The sequence below is a fragment of the Megascapheus bottae genome, chromosome 7, assembly GCF_031878675.1.
Source record: "Megascapheus bottae isolate mThoBot1 chromosome 7, mThoBot2.hap1, whole genome shotgun sequence".
NCBI classification, from domain to species: Eukaryota; Metazoa; Chordata; class Mammalia; order Rodentia; family Geomyidae; genus Megascapheus; species Megascapheus bottae.
The window spans coordinates 32152836-32175342 of NC_143515.1; the positions used below are offsets into that span (position 1 = coordinate 32152836).

The window sequence follows — 22507 nt, forward strand, 5'->3', positions numbered from 1 at the left end:
ACTTGGAAATTTTGGTATAGGGAAGTGTCCATTTCCAAGGAAGTTCCCATCAGCACAAAGTATATGAAAGGCAGGATATTTTAAAAAATCCTTTTAAGAATTGGACTAGGAATAAAATAGAATGCCAGAATTGATGCCGCCTAGGTGTGTGCATAACACCTTACATAGTAAGCATGAGCTCTGACACTGAGCTATATGTATCTCCAGCCCCAATTATTTTATGAAATATATATATATTTATTTTAAGAAATATATATTTTAAGAAATAATTTTAACAAATATATTTTTAAAATATAAAAATACATATATTTGGGGCCGGGAGTTTGGCCTAGAGGTTAAAGTGCTTGCCTAGCATGCATGAAGACCCGGGTTCGATTCCTCAATACCACATATAGAAAAAAGCCGGAAGTGGTGCTGTGGCTCAAGTGGTAGAGCTCTAGCCTTGAGAAAGTCCAAGGACAGTGCTCAGGCCCTGAGCTCAAGCCCAGGACTGGCAAAAAAAAAAATACATATATTTTAAGTGTGGCCTAGTGGTAGAGTACTTGCCTAGCATGCACAAAGCCCTGGGTTTGATTCTTCAGTACCACATAAACAGAAAAAGCCAGACATGGCATTGTGGCTCACATGGCTTGGTCCTTAAGCAAAAAGTGTCCAAAGACAGAGCCCAGGCCCTGAGTTCAAGCCCCAGGACTGGCAAAAAAAAAAAAACAATAAAAAAAAGAAATGTATAAAACTCCAACAGACTTCAAAGAACTGTTAGAGATGAATATGGAACTACAAATATGGAATTACATTTTCTGTAGAAAGGTCTTTCTTGTTAATTCCTGGGTGAAAATGAGCTTAGTGATGCTTAGTAAATAAGCTTTGTTTTAGCAAGAAAATTATTGTAAAGACAAAAAGCAGCTCTTATTTGATACCTATTTCTGATAAAAGGCAGGATACGTCATTTAAAAATCCCTTTATATTAAAAATTGGAATAAAATAGTTTGCTAAATATGATACAGCCAAGCTGTGTGCATAATACCTTAGGGTTATACATCTTTATAGAAAGGGTCATTTTTCTTTATTTTTTGCTTTGGTTAAAAAATAATTAGTATTAGTTATATAAAGTTGTTGCCATTTAACAAAGCAATCTTTGAATACAATACTTTTATCTTGACTAACATCACCCCTTTCAAAAGTCACACTCAATCATCCCCGACCTACTCTTTCTACACCTTTCTCCTGATCCCACCTCACCCCTTTTAATTTTTTTTGCCAGTCCTGGGCTTGAGCTCAGGGCCTGAGCACTGTCCTTGGACTTTCTCAAGGCTGGAGCTCTACCACTTGAGCCTCAGCACCACTTCTGGCTTTTTTCTATGTATGTGGTACTGAGGAATCAAACCCGGGCCTTCATGCATGCTAGCATGTACTCTACCACTAGACCAAACTCCCAGCCCCACCCTACCCCTTTTAAATACCCTCTTTGACTTCTGTTTTCTAAAGAATTACAGTATTAGTGATCTCTTTTGAATCTACCATATTTCATTAAGACATTTGTATAAACTTGCATACCACCCAATATATTTACTTAGTTTTTAGCTAAATCTAAATTCCGCATATGAGAGGAAACATGGGTCTTTGTCTCTCTGAGCCTAATTTATTTCACTTAAAATTTCTTCCAAGTCTCTCACTAGACTCCACTTCCTGAGGGTCCCACCAACTACAAGTCCCAGCATGCTGAGAATTAAGCCTTCCACACATGGTCCTTTTGGGATATTCCAGATCCATATATAGCTTGTGATGAAGTTATATATTTTTATATACTTTTAATGTAATTAATAGAAGGGTTACATTATATTCACCAGATAGAAGGTGCATTACTTCACATACATTGATACCCTTTCTCATGTCTTGGTCCCCATTTCCTTCCCCCCACCCCCGAATGAGGTTATATTTTATAGTCATGCAACCCTCACATACTCAAATACTGAGTTTTACCAAAGAATTCTATGTAGGCAAATGAAATTTAGCTGTTCTACTCTGCAGTTTTTGTTTGTTTGTACTAGTTCTGGGGCTTAAAATCAGAGTCTGGGCTCTGTCCATGAGTGTTTTTGTTCATGGCTAGCACTCTACTGAAGCCATAACTCTACTTAGCAATAAGCTGGAAATTAAAGTTCCATGGATTTTCATGCCCAAACTGCTTTTCAACCACAATCCGTGAATCTCAGTTTCCTGATCCACCCAGACCTGGCTGAAAAGATTATTTTACAATTTAATATGAGGTATGAATGTGCCTAATACTAAGTTGTAAAACTATGTTACACTAGGGAAATCTTGATTTTCATACTGACCTTTATAATCAGGGGAGTTTTTTAGAACTGTAAATATTTGTTAATTGACATAGGTTGTAATATGGCTGCCTTGAAAATGTCAAAGGTAATAGTCTGTATCTTTTCCCCATTATTTATTCATTCATTTGTTCATTCCTTTAATAACTCTGATGTTTTCTATCAGTTTATACAGTTGTAAAATCATTGTGAAGATGGCAAAGAGGGAATATGAAGTATATTTAAAAGTGTGAAACTAGCGAGGCATAGGTGACGACATCTATAATTCAAGCTACTCGGGAGGCTGAGACTTAAGGATTGTAGTGAAGGAGATGTAGCTCAAGTGTTTGGGGACTAGAGTGCAAAAAGGCTAAGGAACAGCCCCCAGGCCTTAGATTAATCCAAGCTCTGGCACAAAAATTTAAAATAGAATGTATATCATTCAGAATGTATTTCTGAACATGTACTATGGTGCATGTTCTGACTAGTGTGCATTGAAATGGTGAGTGTGATGAATTCTATTTCAAGAGAGTTTGTTTTTTCTGTGTGTGTGTGTGTGGGGGGGGTCCTGTGCTTGAACTCAGGCCTTGGGCATGTCCTCTGAGCTTTGTTTTTGGTACTCCTTGGCTTGAACTCAGGGTCATGTCCTTGGGCTTTCTCAAGGCTGGAGTTCTGGCACTTGAGCTGCACCACTTCCAGCTTTTTCTGTGTACGTGGAATTAAACCCAGGTCTTCCTGAATGCTACGCAAGCACTCTACCTCTAGGCCAAACTCTCATCCTCCCTGGAGCTTCTTGTGCACAAGACCGTGTCTCAAACACTTCAGTCACAACTCTTCTTTGGCTTTTTGGTGGTAAATTAGAAATAAGTATCACACAGATAATTCCTGCATAGGCTGTCTTTGAAGAGCAATCCTCAGTCCGCAGCCTCTGCAGTAGCTAGGAATATAGGCATGAGCCAATGGCATGTGGCTCAAGAAATGGTTTTTAAGCAAAATTTAGTAAGCTTCCTACAGTGATCCTCCACCCTGTGTCCTTCTACTCGGTTCTCCTTTCCTGTCCTCTCAGTCGCCATTGCCCACTCCCCATCCAGCTGTGCCTCTTGTGGCCTCTGAAGTGGAACACAGGGCCCTGCAGCTTGACTGCAGTGACTCACTGCTGTGCCTGTGCAAATGCCTGTCTCCCTGGGGTTCTCCAGGAATAGACACTAGGAGCAGATTTTGCTTGTGCTGGTCCTTTGCGGCGAGTGGTGTGGGAACCAGCAAGGCAAGAAGGAGCAGTACAGGACACATTTAGTGTTTAGTCCACTTCACATGTTTGATCTTGTCCACCCATTAGCTCCAGATCCTCAGTTGGGAAATTTAGGTTGGAAATCTGGGTGCACTTGCATTCTCTGAGGAATTCAGAGACTCAGGCCTCCATTGGAGGCCTCGACCTTTGAATTTAATGTGATCCCAGCCCACAGCTGAACCTCACAAATCAAGTGGACCAGTGATACTGGCCCTGTGTGTTTAGTGATTAATTGAAGTATTATAACACATCTTGCTGCCCTGTATATGGGTACTAAATAAATAAATGATCCTAAATGATGAGGCCATCCTCAGGGTGGACTTTATGCTACTTTGCTTCACTGGCTAGGCCCCAGGATAGCCTTTGTCCCCAGGATAACCATGAACTCTTGGCTCTAATGTGGTAGATTTCTCTCATATCATGTATTTGCCTTTTCCTCTTCTCATCTTAGATAACTCATGCCTGTTGAAGTTGTACTGCATCGTGTGTGTGTGTGTGTGTGTGTGTGTGTGTGTGTGTGCGCGCGCAAGTACTGGGCTTAGAACCAAGGCCAGGAGGTTTCATTTACATCTTCCAATCAGTGCTACTGGGCTAACTATATCAACCTGAGCTACCCCTTCTGCACTTTGCTGCTAAATTTGGATTGCAACTGTGACTTATTTGTCTGTCAAAGCTGAATTAGAATCTCCATATTCAGACCTTAGCATCTAGAGAAGCTAGAGTTGCAAGCCATCACTATCTAGCTACAAAGTGCTTTTTGTTTTGTTTTATCTGGAGGTTTATGACACATAAGGCTTTATATTACTAAGGCTGCCACTTTCTAACTTTTGCTATGTTTTACTCTTCAGACTTCAACCTCAAAAAAATTCTGTCATTTCTAATATTTGTTGTCCTAGGAATCTTTCATGAAGGTAAATAATGTCTTCTTTTTGGTCTATGCCTCAAACATATTAGTTCTGCAGTCCTTAATTCTTCTCTTTACCTAACTAGTTCTCACACACAAAGTTCAGCTTCTTTTACCAAGTTCTGTTTTGGACCCCAATTCTATCCAAAAATAGGACAATTATTAGAAATATTTTAAAATTCAAATGGCCTCTTTATTAGTCATAAATGAAATTTCATTATATTCAACAGTAAAGTTTATTAAAGTTTAAATAGAGTAATTTTATTACATTAAAATCTATGTATTGAGATCAATTTATATATATATCTTCAAAAGTCTATATCTGTGCTTATATTTATATTCATATATATAAATATGAATAGATGTACGGGAAACATGTGGTACTCAAGGTGGTAGCCACAATCGCAGCAACTCTTACACTGTGTAGCCATAGTAGTGAGACACTTCCATATCTCTTTGCCTCTGAACAAAAAACTGCAGTTTCCCCAAAGCAGTGTATTGGGCAGCATTCTCACGCTCTTGCTGGGCCCGCCTTTTCATGGCTTCACGCTCTGGCCTTTGCTCCTTGGTGATGGGATTTGATACTACAGGGCCAGGAATATCGGGTTTCCTCCATGGAATTGGTTGGCGGCTGAAATCTTGGAGTAGGTACTGGTTATGAGGCTTAGGCGGTGAACGGAACTCGTTCCCAGCAGTGGAAACAGGCTTGTGCTGGACAGAAGCGCTGGATGAGGTTGAGTGGGGTTCAGGCCTAGCAACAGCAGACTGAGATACACTAGGCTGGGGAGCATTGGCCGATCCCTGTGTGTATGTATTGGTTACACTTGGCTGAGATGCTTTGGTGGAACCTCTGAGACTCGTGTTGGCAGAAGCTGGTTGAGACAGGCTGACTGCGGTAGGTTGAGCCGTGGTAGGATGAGGCCGTGCAGGGTATGGTACAGTGGGCCTCCTGGAGGCCAGAGACTGTGGCCTGTGAGGAACGGGTCGAGCCTGAGGCTTCTCTGGGGTTAGAAAAGGCAAAGGAACCAACTTGACCTTGCCAGGGGGAGGCAGCTCATCCTGGGATGGGGATGGACACTGGCTTTCACTCCTATCCCTCTTCTTGACTTGAATGTTTCTAGGGCCTTTACCCTCATGGGGAATATCCAGCCATGATTTCATAGCGGAGTCTTGTGTGCCGCTTGCAGTTTTCTTCTCATTCTTCTTCCCTAGGGCATGAAAAACCTGCACTGACTCCCACATCTGCACGCCTAGGTTGGTTCGAGGTCTTTTGAAGGTTTCTTGGCTAAGCTCAGGGTGACTTCTCTTGTGCTTCATCTTGGGAATGCTTGCCTTCTCTTCTGCTTTCAGTTTGTTCCCTGACTGCTTGGTTTCTTCACATTTCTTGGGATTGCTTCCCCTGATCCTTTTGGGCTCATTCTGCCCATGACTCTTTGTTTTGCTCACCCTGCTGGATGCAGGCTTTGGGGTCTGGGCTGTGTTCAGGGAAGCCTTGTCACTGGCTGGGGTGCTACACTCAGTTTCCTCTTCCTTCAGCAGGCCCCGTGGCTGCAGCTGCTGGCCTTTGGCCTCAGGAGTTCTGTCCACACTTTCCAAGGCGTCGTGCTTGTTCTTGGACACTTGATGAGTGGAATACTTGGTGACCACGGAGTTTTCCTGCAGCAGAATCTCATTGATGGTGTCTGTATCTTTGATGTGGGTTATAGTAGAAATATTGGATTGCTGAAGATCTGTGAATGAATTGAAAATCTGGTTAAAATGAATGTCTTGACCAGCACAGTGATATCTGTAAGCTACCCACTGTCACATTTATTCCATTTGTCTCAAGACTCAGAGTATCCAAATTGGCCTTGTTCCATGTAGACTTCTCTCTTGGCCCTAAGGTTAATGTCGACCTGCAGCTGCTAAATGTCAGGTGGAACATCCTGACTTTCTATTAGTTTCTGAAAGGCAACCAGAGGCTTTCAAAGCTTGCTTTCAATTTCATCCTAATGCTTATTCCCTGTGTCTGGATTTGCTGGAGGCAAGACCAAGGTACTAGGAATGTTTACTACTGGATTGATATTGGAATGTCTCCAAAGCCAGGTGACACATGTTTCTCTCAAGGACATTTATGCTTATAGGACTTGGGTTGTCTGGAGTTTGTGGCTGGCAAAATTTATGATTCTAGAAAGTTGTGATTCTAGAAAAGTGTATGCATTGCCAGGGAAGTTTCTACTGATGTAAAGAAATCACAGCAGAAATCAGTCCCTGGTAAGTAAGATGCTCCATTTATGCACCAATGATTTAAGGGCATTTTCATCACTGAGCAACGTGTTTCTAGGAGCTGGTCTTAAGGACCAATGACAGGACTGTGAGTTGGAAGATCGTGATAGCTACTCTATGTAAAACTTGTGCTAATTCATTGTCATTATTTCTTTTCCTTTTCCTCTATAGAATTGTCAGTGAAATAAAAATGAAAGCAATTTTAAAAGTAGGACATTATTTGGACATCATGTATGGGTCAGAGGTAAAGTAGTTCCTTACTGTGTTCTTGACTCTGGGTTCAAACAACAAAAAATCAGCTTTATAAAGTGTCATCTATTTATATAGTTTAGTCGATTATTGCCAGTGTCCTGAATATAAAATAGGTGTTGATTCTCACCCTGATCTGAGAGAAGGGCAAGAGAGGGGGCGGTCAGGGAGGGGAGGACAGATTTAGCATGTTTTGAGTGCATTTCTGAGAGTTGAGTGTGTGCACAATGCATGTGTGTGTGAGGGAGAGAAGGGGAGAATAGAGAGCTAGAGAATGTGATCATGCACTGGATGCTTCTGGGACTTGAACTCAGCCTTTTTTCTTTTGCTGCTTGACATTTTCTTAGGCCTGATGTATTCTCGCTTCTTTTAGGCATCTATTGTCTCCATTTGAGAACTGACAATGAGATGTTGAAAACACTTTGCAGGCTGACTTTGAAATTTGCTCCACAGCTCTCAGGCTCCTGATTAGCTAGGCCACAGGCATGATCCAGTGGTGCTCAGCTCCAGGGTGGAATTCCTGCCCATGAAATATGCAAAATATATATTCTCACCTGCTTCCTTTGGGCAGGTTCTCTGCACACAGTAAAGCAAGTTTATCTGCTATTATCAAAACTAATGTTTGACATATTTTCCAATGAAAGCAAAGAACTCGAACAAGAAGGGGATTAATTAGGGAGAATGGATTGTGAGGACAATGTAGACCATGGCCTCACTGAGTGTGCTTTGGGTGGCATCTAAGAGCAGCACAGCCATATTTCCTCACTTATGTATTTACTTAATTATCCAGTGCAATTAGTGGCAGCACTGAGGTTTGAAGCAGTCAGTGCTCCACCACTGGAGCCATACCCTTGGCCCTCTGCCTCATGGCAGAAATTGGAGGTCTCCTTGTGAGTGTGGTGGGTGAGACTGAGGATTTAGACTATATTTGTGGAGTAGTGGAGACTCTATGCAGATGCAGGTCAGCCCCTCGTTTTTGTGCTGCTAATCCTGTTCCTTTCTGTTGTCTGTGCTTACCTTGAACATTGGTTTCTGGGTGGTGTTGAGCAGACACAGAGTAGTAGATTCCAGAAGTGGAGACTGGTGGTGGGACATTTGCGGGCTGAACCTCTTGGAGCATCATCACGATTTCTGGCTGAGGAGCAAAGACCCTGCTCCCTGTATAGGACACAGAGCCATATGATTGCAGGCAGGGACCAGGTTCTCCAGATAATAGAGGGCCCACTGTGCTTTGGTTATAGTAGTAAATTTGGTTGTTTCGTTGGCAGGGAAGTAACAAGCTACTACTCTCTTGTTGTGGAATGTGAGATAACGTCCCCTGAACCAGGCTGGCAGACAGCGATGGATACAGAGGGACTATGGCATTTGCATCCGCATATCGAGATGTCATAGTCATTGAAGGGACTGCTGTGCCCTGGTCAATGAGAGTCAATGTGAATTCTCCCAGTGCAGAGGACTTTTTATTGTGTCCTGTGTACTCCCATTCAAAAGCACTGGCACAGGAGGAGGCTGCAGTGGAGATGTGGTTCTGGCCAGTAACCCATGACAGCATGGGTGTGCTGGAATGTTGGCAAAGACCCGTGAGTGGCTGCAAAGAGGTGCCAGAGGTTGATGGCAGTGGCCATGCTGAAGTGAAGGCTGGGGTGGAGACTGTGGAGATGTTGCAGCTGTTGCCTGTTAGAGAAGTGGCATCGCTCTCCACAGGAAGAGGAAGCTGTAGTGAGTTTGCAGCTCCAAGTAAAGATGGATGCTGGAAATTGTCTGCAAGAAGCAAGGGGTGGTTAAAAAATGGATAAGGTTGCCCAACTCTCACTGTTTTGGAGGAACAGCATATTGGAAGCTGGCTGTGACTGACTGGGAATGCTCTCATTCCAATAGCCACCCACATTCTTCTGATGAACTTTGCAAAGAGGTTCAACAGGAGACACCAAGTGGTTCCTGTGCTGTTTCCTAGGCAGAAGCAGGCTTCTCCTTCTTGTCCTGACTTTCCTTGAGTCACTCCTAACTGTGTCCTAGCATGTGAGCCTTTTGAATCTCAGGTATCCTCAGTGTACTTGTTAGATCACCCATTCAAGAGCAGGAAACCTAGGGGCAGAGGCCAGCCTGATTGGCTCAAATACTTCTTTTGAATTACTATGAGCACCGTGTTCCAAAGGGTGAGCAGGTGAAGAATGCCCAGAAATCAGGAGAACTTGAACTTCCTATAAGCCAGTGGATGTTGTTCTTGAGAAAATAGTTTGCATTTTTCTTGTTATTGTGTAACCTTATAGAAATCTCTGGCCATTTTTAGTGCTTACTTAAAACACAGACCAGAAGATAAGTAAAGAATACAATTACCACCTCAGAGTTCCCAATATACTTTTTGTAGGAAACCTGAAACCCTCTGCTCTGTTGGGTGGCTCACTCCCATGACCCACACAAAAGAAGAAAAGGAAGGGGCCAGGAGTTTGGCCTAGTGGTTGAAGTGCTTGCCTAGCATGCATGAAGACCCGGGTTCGATTCCTTGGTACCACATACACAGAAAAAAGCTAGAAGTGGTGTTGAGGCTCAAGTGGTAGAGCTCTAGCCTTGAGAAAGTCCAAGGACAGTGCTCAGGCCCTGAGCTCAAGCCCAGGACTGGCAAAAAAAAAAGAAGACTGAGACATTCTGAACTTCAAGTCACTCATCAATGATATATTATACATGCTGAAAACAATGATATCAGTAATAATATTGAATAATGAATGTAAGTGACATATTATACATGACTGATATGGAACAAAATAGAAAGACATTAAAGCTAATTTGGATGTATGTCAAATATTCATTATAGTATACTTACCAATAAATAAAGTGATCTTATTACATATGCAATGTTGTGAAAACAAACATTTTCTCATCTATTTCAGACAAAAACCATCACAGGATTAGAAAGTGGTTTTGAATTATATGTGTGTGTGTGTGTGTGTGCGTGTGTGTGTGTGTGTGTGTGTGTGTGTGTGTGTGTGTGCGCGTTTTGTATTCTGGGAGTTGAACTGAAGTTGGTATAGGTGTAATGTGTGTGGAAGCAGAAAAATGCATTAAATGTAAATATTCAAGCAGTCACGCTTTGTTTTTGCTAGTCCTGTTCTTGAGCTCAGGGCCTGAGCACTGTCCTTGGACTTTCTCAAGGCCAGAGCTCTACTACTAGAGCCTCAGCACCACTTCTAGCTTTTTTCTATGTGTGTGATACCAAGGAATTGATCCTGCATCTTCATGCATGCTAGGCAAGCACTCTACCACTAGGCCAAACTCCCAGCCCCCATGCTGTTTTTAAATACAGATTTTATTCTTATACTTCTGCATGTGAAATGTTTGAAATTATACTTTCAAGATAAAATTCTGGAAAGGACTATTTTGGACAATAGGGCCTGATATGTGCTATGTAACTGTTGTATCATGTTTACAAGGTGAAAGTTTTCAGAGCTCAGAGGCTCAGAATTTCTATTTTCTGGTCTTTCTCAGCTTGTGGAAGCTGTTGAATTTCCTTAGCGAAAGCTTTCTTTCTCCACTTAAAGGCATACCACTCCAATCTGTTCTTATATCGCTCATCTCTCATTCTTCTCCCTGGATTGACAATAGTGAATCTTCCTTTTCATGAACATGGATAACTCTTCATTTATTCGACTGCTCCTTTGATTTTCTCACCAAAGCTTGGTAATTTTCAGCATGTACATCTTACACCTATCTTTTGTAATTATTCTAAGTATCTCATAATTTTGGTAATATAAATGGCACTCTCAATTCAATTTCCAGTTGCTTTTTGAGAATGATTAATCATTGTCTTCTGACCCTATATCCTGGAAGTTAGGTAACTTGTTTTTTTTTTTTACGTCATCCCTCATGCCATATACATGGTCATAATTGACATAGATCAATATTTTTGAATGTGCAGGAGACCTAGTATCCCTAGCACATGGGATAGTGTGGTTAGACAATCACTTTTTTTTTTTTTGCCTGTCCTGGGCTTGAGCTCAGGGCCTCGGCACTGTCCTTGGACTTTCTCAAGGCTAGAGCTCTACCACTTGAGCCTCAGGACCACTTCTGACTTTGCTTTTTTTTCCAATGTATGTGGTACCAAAGAATCGAACCTGGCTTTTTGTGCATGTGAGGCAAACATTCTACAAGTAGGCCAAACTCCTAGTCCCAGACAATCACTTTTGTCAGGACATTAATACCAGATTGGACAATATAGCACAAATGTAGAAAAGAAAAAATCAGAACAAAGAAAGACAAACCAAAATGATTTCTCTAAATATCATACCTCAATGTAAAGATATTAATTGTTCTAGCTAGGTATTTAAATCAATTTAGTACAAATAGCAGCATCAAAAAATCTTTAAAAAGAGTTTGAAATGGGAATTAATGCACCATCAATCTGGCAAATATCATGTAACCCTTATATTAATTACAATAATATATATATATACAGATATAAACATTTGAAAACCAATCTGAGAAAAATATTGATACAAATGTAAAATAAACACCTAGAATTCTATCATTATCATCATCATCATCATCATCATCATCTTCATCATCATCATCATCATTATTTACAGCTTTTAGTTGAAACCTGCTTCTGATACAAATTAGAATACTTTATTAAAAAATGCATGTTCATCTCTCATGACTCAAGGCTGTAATCCTAACTACTGGAGCTTGAGGTTTGAAAATTATTATTTCAAGCCAGTCCTTCCCATAAAGTCTGTAGGACTCTTATTAACGGTTAAATATCAAAACCTGGAATTGGAGACCTGATGAGTTGTAGAGCTCTACCTATAAGCGAAAAAGCCAGAGACAGTGTTCTCCCGACCCGCGGGTTCAGCTATTCATGCGGCTCGAAGAGGCACCTCCTGAAAGAAGAAAACCAATGGGGGAAAGAGAGGAAGGAGACCAGGCGCATAAAGAAAGACAGAGACAATCTGAGTCGCGTCAAGGTCTCATTTATTAAAAGTAAAGCAGGGTTTATATACCCTGAGTGTAAGAAAGGGAGTATAGAGGGGGGGGGGGATGGAGAGTTTTTGTGATAACAAGAAGGAGAAGTCTCAAGGTTAGGGGTGGGTCAGGCTGCTCTTTTGGCCGTTGTGCTAACCCAAGCAACCACCTGCGGTTATTCCGAGAAATATTTTGTGCAGATGACTCAACCAGATGCGATTTGCTCAAGGCTAGAGGGTCTTTGCTTCGTTCCGTTTAACTCCTTGGTCTCTGACACAGTGTCAAGCTTGGAGTTTAAATCTTGGTATTCATACAAACATACACACACACACACACACACACACACACACACACACACACACTTCCATGAAGTCTAAATATAAGAATGAAAAGTAATGTTGAAATATATTACAGAACCTTCTGTGTAATCCCTCTCAAGAAATATTCCTTAAAAATAATTTGGAATACATATCTAAAACGTTTACATTGGAAACTGTCAAGGCTCAGTAGCTCCCTTCTCTAATCCTATTTGGGAAACAGTCTGCTGGACAGTGGTTTGAGATCCATCTAGGCTGGTTACTGAACACCTCATCTCAATCAAATAAGCCCTCTGTTAGTAGATCATGACTGTGGCCCAAGGTACAAGAGAGTCCTTCCTAGGTGGTAGGATCATGGTTCAAGGTTTGCCTGACCTAAAATTTCATATCTTCAAAAAAACCTAGCTAAAACAAAGAAAGCTAAAGGAGTGGCTGGCACCTGTGCCAGGCCCTAAGTTAGTCAGGTTGACAAAAGGCTCGTTCAAAGCATCATCTGTATTCAGAGTCAACTAGAAAAAAAAACACATAACAAACCTAAAGCAGGAACCAGCTAAAAGTGACATCTCAGAAACTGCTTTTAATGATTCTCTGTTTTAACCTTAGTTGGCTTTTGGTCCATCAATGTGGCTAACACTAACTTCATTTTGCCTGGCTCTGGTTAGATTGCCCTCGGTTTTCTGTGTGTGGATTTAAAAATGTTTGATCCTCTTCAACATTCTATTGAAACCACCGCTGTTTTCTTGAGAATGTCTCCATGCTCTTCATGTCTTATTTCTCATCATCTTCTTCATCTTTTCTTCACCTCTAGTTCCTGGTGAACCTTTCCTTCTAGATCATCTGCCTCGTTCTAGTCCCGTCATCCCCTCTCTCTTCCTGTTTTTCTCTTTACCTTGTCTGAGCAGAAATATGGAAACACACACTATGCTTTAAATTTACTACATTTGATATAAATATAACTATATAGACATAAAAACCTATGACTCGGCCGGGAGTTTGGCCTAGTGGTTAAAGTGCTTGCCTAGCATGCACAAAGACCCGGGTTCGATTCCTTGGAACCACGTCTATACAAAAAAGACAGAAGTGGTGCTGAGGCACAAGTGGTAGAGCTCTAGCCTTGAGAAAGTCCAAGAACAGCGCTCAGGCCCTGAGCTCAAGCCCAGGACTGGCAAAAAAAAAGAAAACAAAAAAACCTATGACTCTAGAGACATAATGTTTTATTTCATAAATTAATATGTTTCTATGACATACAATCCCTTAGCCTGATTTTGATTAAGTTCTAAATACTAAGTCCCAGTGATTGTAAATAGAGATTCCCTCCTTGAAAACTTGTTTGTTAAACTTGTCATTTAAAATATGATGTAAAAATGAATGTTAATAAATTCTCTAATTAAAATTTTTTTTACTATATTTGAAATACTAAAGTGGAACTAATTTTTAGAGGATACTGCAACAAATGAAGTATCTTGGTATAGGGATTTCAACATGACTAGGTTTCCTTCTCCATTAGTTTGTTTAAACTTGACTCTCTGAAGAAATCTGTAGCTCCATTCTCCATTCATAAATGTCATTTAAAATACAGTGTTGGAGGGCCAGAAGTTTGGCGTAGTGGTAGAGTGCTTGCCTAGCATGCATGAAGACCTGGGTTCGATTCCTTGTTACCCACATACATAGCAAAAAGCTGGAAGTGGTGCTGAGGCTCAAGTGGTAGACTGCTAGCCTTGAAAAAGTCCAAGGACAGTGCTCAAGCCCTGAGCTCAGGCCTAGGATGGGCAAAAAAATACAAATAAAAAATACAGTGTTGGAAAACAAAGCTATCAGAAGATAAACAATTCATTTTCTTCATGTTGCAGACAAAGCAACAGATTTTTGTCAGAGAGTAAATCATGTGGCTAAGTCATATATACCTAGTAAATATCACAGCCCAACATTTCTAATTCAATACTTGAAGCTGTTTTGATTCTACTATTAAATTTAGGGAGCAGGGGAATCGAATGAAAACTCTAAATCCCTTCTTCTTCTTACCTGACATATTGAGACAATGGGTAATATCAACTGGAGAAACAAGGGATGAAGAATGACACTAGAGGATGTGTGCGTAGCTGAAGCTAAAGAGCAAGAGTGTGTCCAGTACGGAGCTCACTGGACACTGGTCACTTGCGATGATCCAAATATACGCATGGACGATGCCATGGAAACCCCAGGATTCTACCAAGTAGTGATAGGTTCAGTGGGAGAATGATGTCATTACTCAGGCAGTTGAAAGGCCTGGAGTAGAAAATCACAAGATCAGAATCTGAACCAGAAGCTGGGTCTGGGTAGAGAATGGCAGAACTCTAGTAGCTCTTTAATGCTTGATCTTTGGTGACTTGAGGTCTTGCAAGACAGACAGGAAATCCCCTTTCATCTATGTTCTTATATTGAGGACATCATCTCAGTGTTTCTCACCAATGTTCATTAATAGTTATTTTTATTTTGCTTATTTTGCTTTCTATATTATATGATAATTCCATATTGCATATATAGTTCACATGTTTGAGGGATAAGGAAAGGGACTTTGAGATTGAAAACTTCATTGTTCTGAAACCGTTTAGTTGAGCCATTTGAATTTTCAAATAGTAGAAGCAGAATGAAAGAGCTTTTACCTGGTTGAAGAGTAGTGTTGATGATACCTTGTAGAGGATGATGTCATCTAAGGCACTTGCTTTCTAGTTTCTTGCCCCTGAAATCCTTATTCTGGGTTGTTCTAGCCATGTTGGACTTGGATCCCTCTTTATATTTCTCTTGTTCACTTAGGAACTGGTTCTTGGAAAACCTATTAGGTTTTGCATTCTTTTTTATTTCATTTTAAAACTTAATTTACTTTATTCTTATTGTAGTGGTGGTATACAGAGGTATTGCAATTGCACAAGTCAGGTAATAAGTATATTTCCATTTATACAGTATCTTCCGTTCCCTCATGCTCTCCCAGTCCTTCTTGTCTCTATCCACAAGTTATGTAGCTCACTTTCGTTGGTGTCCAGTGGGCTCCACTGCTCTGTTTTTGTCATTTTACCCTTGAGTTCTGTACACCTCCCAAACCCTTCTGAAGAGGTATACTTGAATACACCATACACAAGGTAAAGAAGACAGATCATCAAAAATTAAAAACTAAACAAAAGGAGGAAAAAAGAAGTTTCTTCTCTCCACTTTTTGGAGTTCATTTCTGTATTTTATATGAATTAGAACAGGCACATAGGCTTTGCATTTTTGTTTCTCTCCTAATGGTGCCCTCTGTTGTTCTCAGTGTTTATGATTATCTAGAGTCCTTTCTAATTCATATCCCAATGCATTTTAGATCTAATTTTTGTACATCGAAAAGAATATGCACGATTTGTGTCTCTGAGTTTGGCTTAGCTCACTTAACATGATTTGTTCTAGTTCTATTTCCTTGCAGATGATATTATTTTATTCTTCCTAATGGCTGTGTAAAATTCCATTGTGTATAGGTACCACATATTTTGGATCCACTCATCTATTGTGGGGCATCTGAGTTGCTCTATATCTTGCCTATTATGAATAGCGAAGCGATGAAAATGGTCTGTGTTTAGTTTTTTTGAGGAACCTCCATACTGCTATTCAGAGAGGTTGTACTCCTTTACATTCCCACCAATATGTAGTAGTGTTACTTTCCCCCCAAGATTTCCACCAATATTTGCAGTTCAAATTCACAATGTTGGACAATCTGACAGGGGTGAGATGGAATTTCAGAGTTGTTTTAATTTGCGTTTCCTTTATGGCCAGGGTTGATGAGCATTTCCTCAAGTGTATCTTTGCCATTCTCACCTCTTCTGAGAAATCTCTACTTAGCTCCCTTGCCCATTAAGTGATTGCTTTATAAGGTTTGGTAGGGGTTGGTTTCTTAAGCTCTTTGCGTATATTGGATATGAGGATTTTGATATATTGCTTGAAAAGGAAGATCTTTTCCCAGCAATCCTTTTTTTTTTGCCAGTTCTTTGCCTTGAACTCAGGGTCTGGGCACCATCCATGGGCTTCTTTTGCTCAAAGCTAGCACTCTCTCACTTGAGCCACAGCACCCCTTTTGGCTATTTCTGTTTATATGGTACTGAGGAATCCAACTCAGGGTTTCATGCATGTGTGGCAAGCACTGTACCACTAAGCCACAGTCCAGTCTACTTGTAGTTTTTGAATGGCTGATTGGAGATAAGAATCTCAAAAGGACTTTTTTTTTTGGCCAGTCCTGGGGCTTGAAGTCAGGGCCTGAGCTTTCTCAAGGCTAGAGCTCTACCACTTGAGCCACAGCACCAGTTCTGGCTTTTCTCTATGTGTGGTACCGAGGAATGAACCCAGGTCTTCGTGCATGCTAGGCAAGCACTCTACCACTAGGCCAAACTCCAGGCCCCACCCAGCAATTCTTTTATACTTTATTTTTTTTTCTGGATTCTATGCCTTGAGCTTTCTTGATCAAGGCTGTGCTCTATTACTTGAGCCATAGTACCACTTCTGACTCGTGGCTTAACTGTACATAACAGTCTTGTCACAGACAGAGATCAGCATGTGGCTTTTTGATTATCTGTTTCCACCCTCAAGACAGGCGGGCTACCAAAGAGATATCAGCATTTGGCCTTTTGAGAAGCTGGTCCCACCCTCCAGACAGGCGGGCTACCCACCAGAGATCAGCTTTTGATGGAATTTCTGATCCACCCCCATCCAAATTTGACTGAGTCTCACCAAGAGATTGAGTTCAAACAGAATGGATGCAATGTGACAGGATTATTTGGATAAATAACATGGCCCAGTTACCTTTGCAAATGCGCACAGAAGGTTTCATACCCTGTAAGTTAATCTCTCTAGGCATTTCCACTTCCATTTCAGTGTAGAATCCAAGTCCTACAGGCAGCCCAACTTTATAACAACATCCAAACACATGCACTAGATTTTTTCCTTCTTTTTGTCCTCCCTGCCTCCCTGGCTCCCTCCCTCCATTCCTTCTTTGCTTCCTTTCCTCCTTTTCTCATTTTTTCCTTCCTTCCTCCTTACTTGCTGTAATCTAAGCCCAGAGGGGCAGTCAGTTTTCCAATGGCCCTCTCCATTGCCCAGTGGTCCCGGTGTGTGGTGAGGACTGTGTTTAGACCATTGCCTTGCCCGTTGCCCCTAATGGCCACACATGAAAACCCAGGAGACTCTTATCTCCAGTTAACCACTATAAAACTGGAAGTGGTGCTCTGGCTCCAGAGGTGGGGTGGTAGCCTTGAGCTGTAAAGCTCAAGGAAAGCAGGACCAACAGAAAACAAAAAGAAACAAAAAATAACAACAACAAAATTCAGGACAAATAGTCAATTAAAAAACAAAACCTCCTCTGGTAGTTCTAAAAACCCTCTTGCTTCCATTTTTGCAGTTCATTATGATAAACATAATTTTACATAATCAGCTGGATATCATTATCGAGCCATTGTGATCCTCTCCTAAGAATATCCTCTTTTGTTCTCACTGTGAGAATGTTTAGAGTACTGTTTAATTAACCATGTCCAAGTGTAATTATTTGTCTTTAACTATCTAACAGAAGACATGGATTCTCTCATTTGTTCAATGTGCCGATAGATGTTTCTCACTTTAAACACAATTCTTTGGCTCAAATTTGTATCCCTGGCTCCTTTGGCCATTCAAGTACCCAGTGTCTGGTTCTTTCATATGTCAGAAGCATGGAGGGAGGCTGTTTTATCTCTCCTGTAAGTGAAACAAGGGTGTCAGTTCCTGAAGCTTCCTTCTCCTCATTGAGAACCACTATGGGATTCTGAGGCCCTTGTCTATATGCAAAGTGAGGTAAACAGAGAAACTATACAATAATAGAGCACAGGAAAGATGTGCATATGGAAAAAAAGAGGTTCATGTGACCAGGGTTTTTTTTTCTCCTGAAATAAGTCAACACAATTTAACCTCATTTTGTATGAAAGGATCATACAATTTAGTACTCTTTGTTCAGAAACTACTCAGGCATTTATATAAGTAGAAGGAATACATATAATTTTTCTTATAAAGATGATGTACAGATGGTGTATAGATGAGGGGAAATATTTTGGAAGATAAATATGAATAGTTTTTCTTTTTGTGTTTATGTAAAATATCTCATTTAAGCTATTGAATAGTATGTTCTGAGACTTTTAATTCTTTCAAAAATTCTGCTTTATCTACTGTATTTTCTTATTTCATCTTAGTAATCCAATATAGTTGAAACATACTGCTTTTTGTTTGATTGTGTATATGCTTGTATAGTAAGGCTTAGACTCAAAGGGTGGCAATAGCACTGAGCATTTTTGCTTAACTTTAGTGGTCTACCACTGGAGGCACAGGTACATTTCCAGCTTTTTCTTTTTCTTTTTTTTTCTTTTTTTTCGGTTGTGGGGCTTGATCTCTGGGCCTGGACGCTGTCCCTGAGCTCTTGAACTCAAGGCCACCACCCTACCCCTGGAACCACGGTATCATGTCCAGTTTTCTGATGTTTAATTGGAGATAAGAGTCTCATGGTCTTTAGTGCCTGTGCTGGCTTTGAACCTCAATCCTCAGAACTCAGCCTCCTGAGTAACTAGGATTCCAATCATGAGCCACTGTGCCAGGCTTCATTTCAAACTTTTTTTTTTTGGTAGGTCATGGGGCTTGAAGTGGGCCTGGGCCCTGTCCCTGAGCTCTTTATCTCAAGGCTACCAGCCTGTCCCTAGGCCTGGGTGTTGTCCATGAGCTCTTCAGGTCAAGGCTACCACCCTACCCTTGGGCCAAGCCATTCCCATTTTCTAGAGGTTAATTGAAATAAGAGTCTCTGGTCCTTTTTTGCCCACCTGGCTTTGAACCTTGCTCAGATCTCGGCCTCCCGTTTAGCTAGGATTACATGTGTGAGCCATCATGCCTGGCTTTTCTCCAGCTTTTTTATGGTGGTTAATTTTTATAACATTGTCTGGAATTTCTGACAGCTGTCTTGGAACTCTGATCCTCAGATTTTAGCTTCTTGTGTAGCTAGAACTACTGTTCCAAGACCTAGGCTCCTAGTAAAGCCTATTTAATATAGAGAGGAAATAGTACCAAGGCTGGAACTCACTCAGGTCCTTTCCCTGTTCCTTGTGTTACCTGCTCAATACTCGCTTCCACAACTTGATCCACAGCACCACCGCCAATTAATTGCATGTTCTTTCCATGGCAATTATTTATTTTGAAACACATTGAACAAAGTTGGATTTTGTTGAAACAAAGGCTCTAGAAAAGGCACGGTTGTGAGTCATACTGCGCAAAAAAGGGTCAGGATCAAATTTTGTAGTCAGCCAACCAGCTCTCACTGCTTTGTCTTAGCTCCCCATCCCCGTTAGTGTTTGTCTTGTGACTTCAGTTGTGGCTCCTCAGTAACTTCCCTTGGGCTGTGATAAACTGAGTGAGGCTGAGTTTCTGATGATTTCCATGAGCAAGAGCTGGCTCAGGGTAAGAAATGTATGGACAGAATCATTTTCCTTTGTGGTAAGCTCTAAGACATGTTTAGATCATTGCAGCTTAGCGCTGTACTCACTCTACATATAAATACCAAGAGCCTGTGAGAAGACAAACACATAGGTAGGCCTCCAAAGATAAATTTCCTCATCCCTTGTAATAATGCTTCCAATTATTTTGAGGTATGACGTCTTTGAATGATTCTGTGGCTGATGAAGCTTGTTAGAAGAGACATTGGAGGACTTGACAATCTAAAGTATATAAAGTTTTTCTTCCATTGGGATCAGTTTCATACTTTAAGTAGGCAAATTCTATAAAACTGATATGTAACTCATAGCTAATACCATATTTAACATCAGCACACCAGATTAATCTCTACTTGGTCTATGGACATCAAGGAACTCTATAGCTACCACAGGAAGGAATGTGAGAGTCAGAGGGATGTGGTGCACAATTCAGCTGTCACTTGTGCATAAACCCTGGAGATAATCCCTGGACTTCCCAATTTTAATTCTATGTAGACATATGCTGCTTATCTTGTTTTGTTCCTGAGTTTCTACAACACTTATCTTTTCTTTTGACAGGATTCAGTTAGGGGAGAATTTCCTGGAAGACAAAAGACAAAAGATTGTTCCAGTGATAGCCAGACCAGTCCCCACAATTTGTGTCAGAAGAAAAGGAATGAATATGGAGTCCAAGGTAAAAAGGATATCATTTTAGTTGAAATTAACTGGTTTTACTTAACATGAAACTATCAAGCATATTCTGGAGCAAGGGTCCTATTGCAAACTCTACACACTAATCTATTGGTTTGTGTACTTATAGTTGCTGAGAAACATTGCACAGAAAACCAACTAGCGTTACCTTTCTACAATTGTGATGATTATTTCTATGTCAAGATGACTTTACTCCTGACTAGGTAAATCAGTACTGTCCATGATAACAACTGGCTCAACCTCATGAGGCTTGACCTCACGAGCCTACATCTCCAGCCCAGCTTCTGTGATATTCCCCAAGTCTCTGCGTGTTTTCTGTATTGGGTAGACAGCATATGAGGAGGCCATCTGTTCAGACTGTTAGCAGAGTCCACAGCTACTGTAGAGGCATATGCACAAGACACATTTATTATAGAAACAATCTTTGTTTTCATTCTTGTGTATATTTTTATTATCTTTAAATAGTTGTACAAAGGCAGTATGAACCATCCATTTCCCATCAAGAGCCCCAGAGATCAAACCAATGGCTTAGTGATTGTCTATTTTAAGAAGATGGAGTCATAGGATGTTCATTTGGGATGTTCATGTGTGACATGAGGTGTGTGACATCACAGACCAGCATTCCACATTTTGTCTTGAAAGTAGCAAAAGAGCCAGGTGCTGGTGGCTGAAGTCTGTAATCATAGCTACTGAAGAGGCTGAGATCAGAGGATCACAGTTTCAAAGAAGCCTGGGTAGCAGAGTCCAGGAGACTCTTATCTCCAATTCAACACCAGAAAACTGGAATGGCACTGTGGCTCAGGGACAATGCCGAAGGCCTGAGTTCAAACCCCTCGATCAAAAAAAAAATCAAATAGCAAATTCCCATTGGGTATGATCCAACTAAGGCTGTGCTGTATTGATGAAATCTACTGTCTTAGATACTATAGTTACAATACCTGGTCATGTGAGACATTCCATCAATGCTGGTCAAAAGGATAGGGGATCCATAAGTGATGGTATTTATTTATTTATTTATTTATTAGCCAGTCCTGTAGATTCAGCTCAGGGCCTTAGCACTGTCTTTGGGCTTTCTCAAGGCTGAAGCTCTAGCACTTGAGCCACAGCACCACTTCTCCCCTTTTCTATGTATGTGGTACCAAGGAATCAAACCCGGGTCTTTGTGCTTGCTAGGGAAGCACTCTACTGCAATGGCAAACTCCAGATCTGATCCATGAGCATTGTTGTTCATGATCAGACCTCTACTAAACTATAACTCTCATTTGTGATTAACTAGAGATAAGAGCCCAAGGGGCTTTCATGCCCAAGCTGATTTCCAACCCCAATCCTCTGATCTCAGCTTCCTGACTTGCAAGAGTTAGAAGCAGAAATCTTTTCATTTGGTTGGCAGGAAAGATTTGTTAATAATTTAATGTGAAGTATAAATGTGCTCAATTGTAAGTTGCAAACCAATATGATATTAGGGATTTCTTTTTACTTTCATGTTTATTGAAATTTTAGAATCAGGGAAGTTTTTCATAATTGTCAATGTTTGTTGTAACATTGCCGCCTTGACAATGTCAAAGGTACTGATCAGTTTTTTTTGTGCCGTTATATATACATTTGTTCATTTCTTTTCATCTCTTTTTTTTTCTTCGCCAGTCCTAGGCTTGAGCTCAGGGTCTGAGTACTGTCCTTGGACTTTCTCAAGGCTAGAGCTCTACCACTTGAGCCTCAGCACCACTTCCACCTTTTTTCATGTATGTGGTACCGAGGAATCGAACCTGGGTCTTTGTGCATGCTAGGGAAGCACTCTACCACTAGGCCAAACTCCTGGCCCTCTTTTCATCTCTTTTTTTTGAAATTTAAAAATATTTACTGTTAGGGTGATTTACAGAGGGGTTACAATCAGATAAATCAGTTAATGAGTACTTTGCCTTTTAAACAGGATCATCTGCTCCCTCATTATCTCCCAGTTTTTCCCCTTTCCTCTTCCCTGCCCCTGCCAGGTTATATAGGTCATTTCCAACATTTTCTAGTGAGTCTCACTGCTGAAT

General features: G+C 40.8%; 1 long non-coding RNA gene across 1 annotated transcript in view; it reads left to right on the plus strand.

The window, feature by feature from the left end:
* LOC150060537 (uncharacterized) overlaps positions 1–22507 on the plus strand; it is a 491819-nt gene that overhangs the window by 49548 nt on the left and 419764 nt on the right. The gene's annotated exons all lie outside the window — the stretch shown is intronic.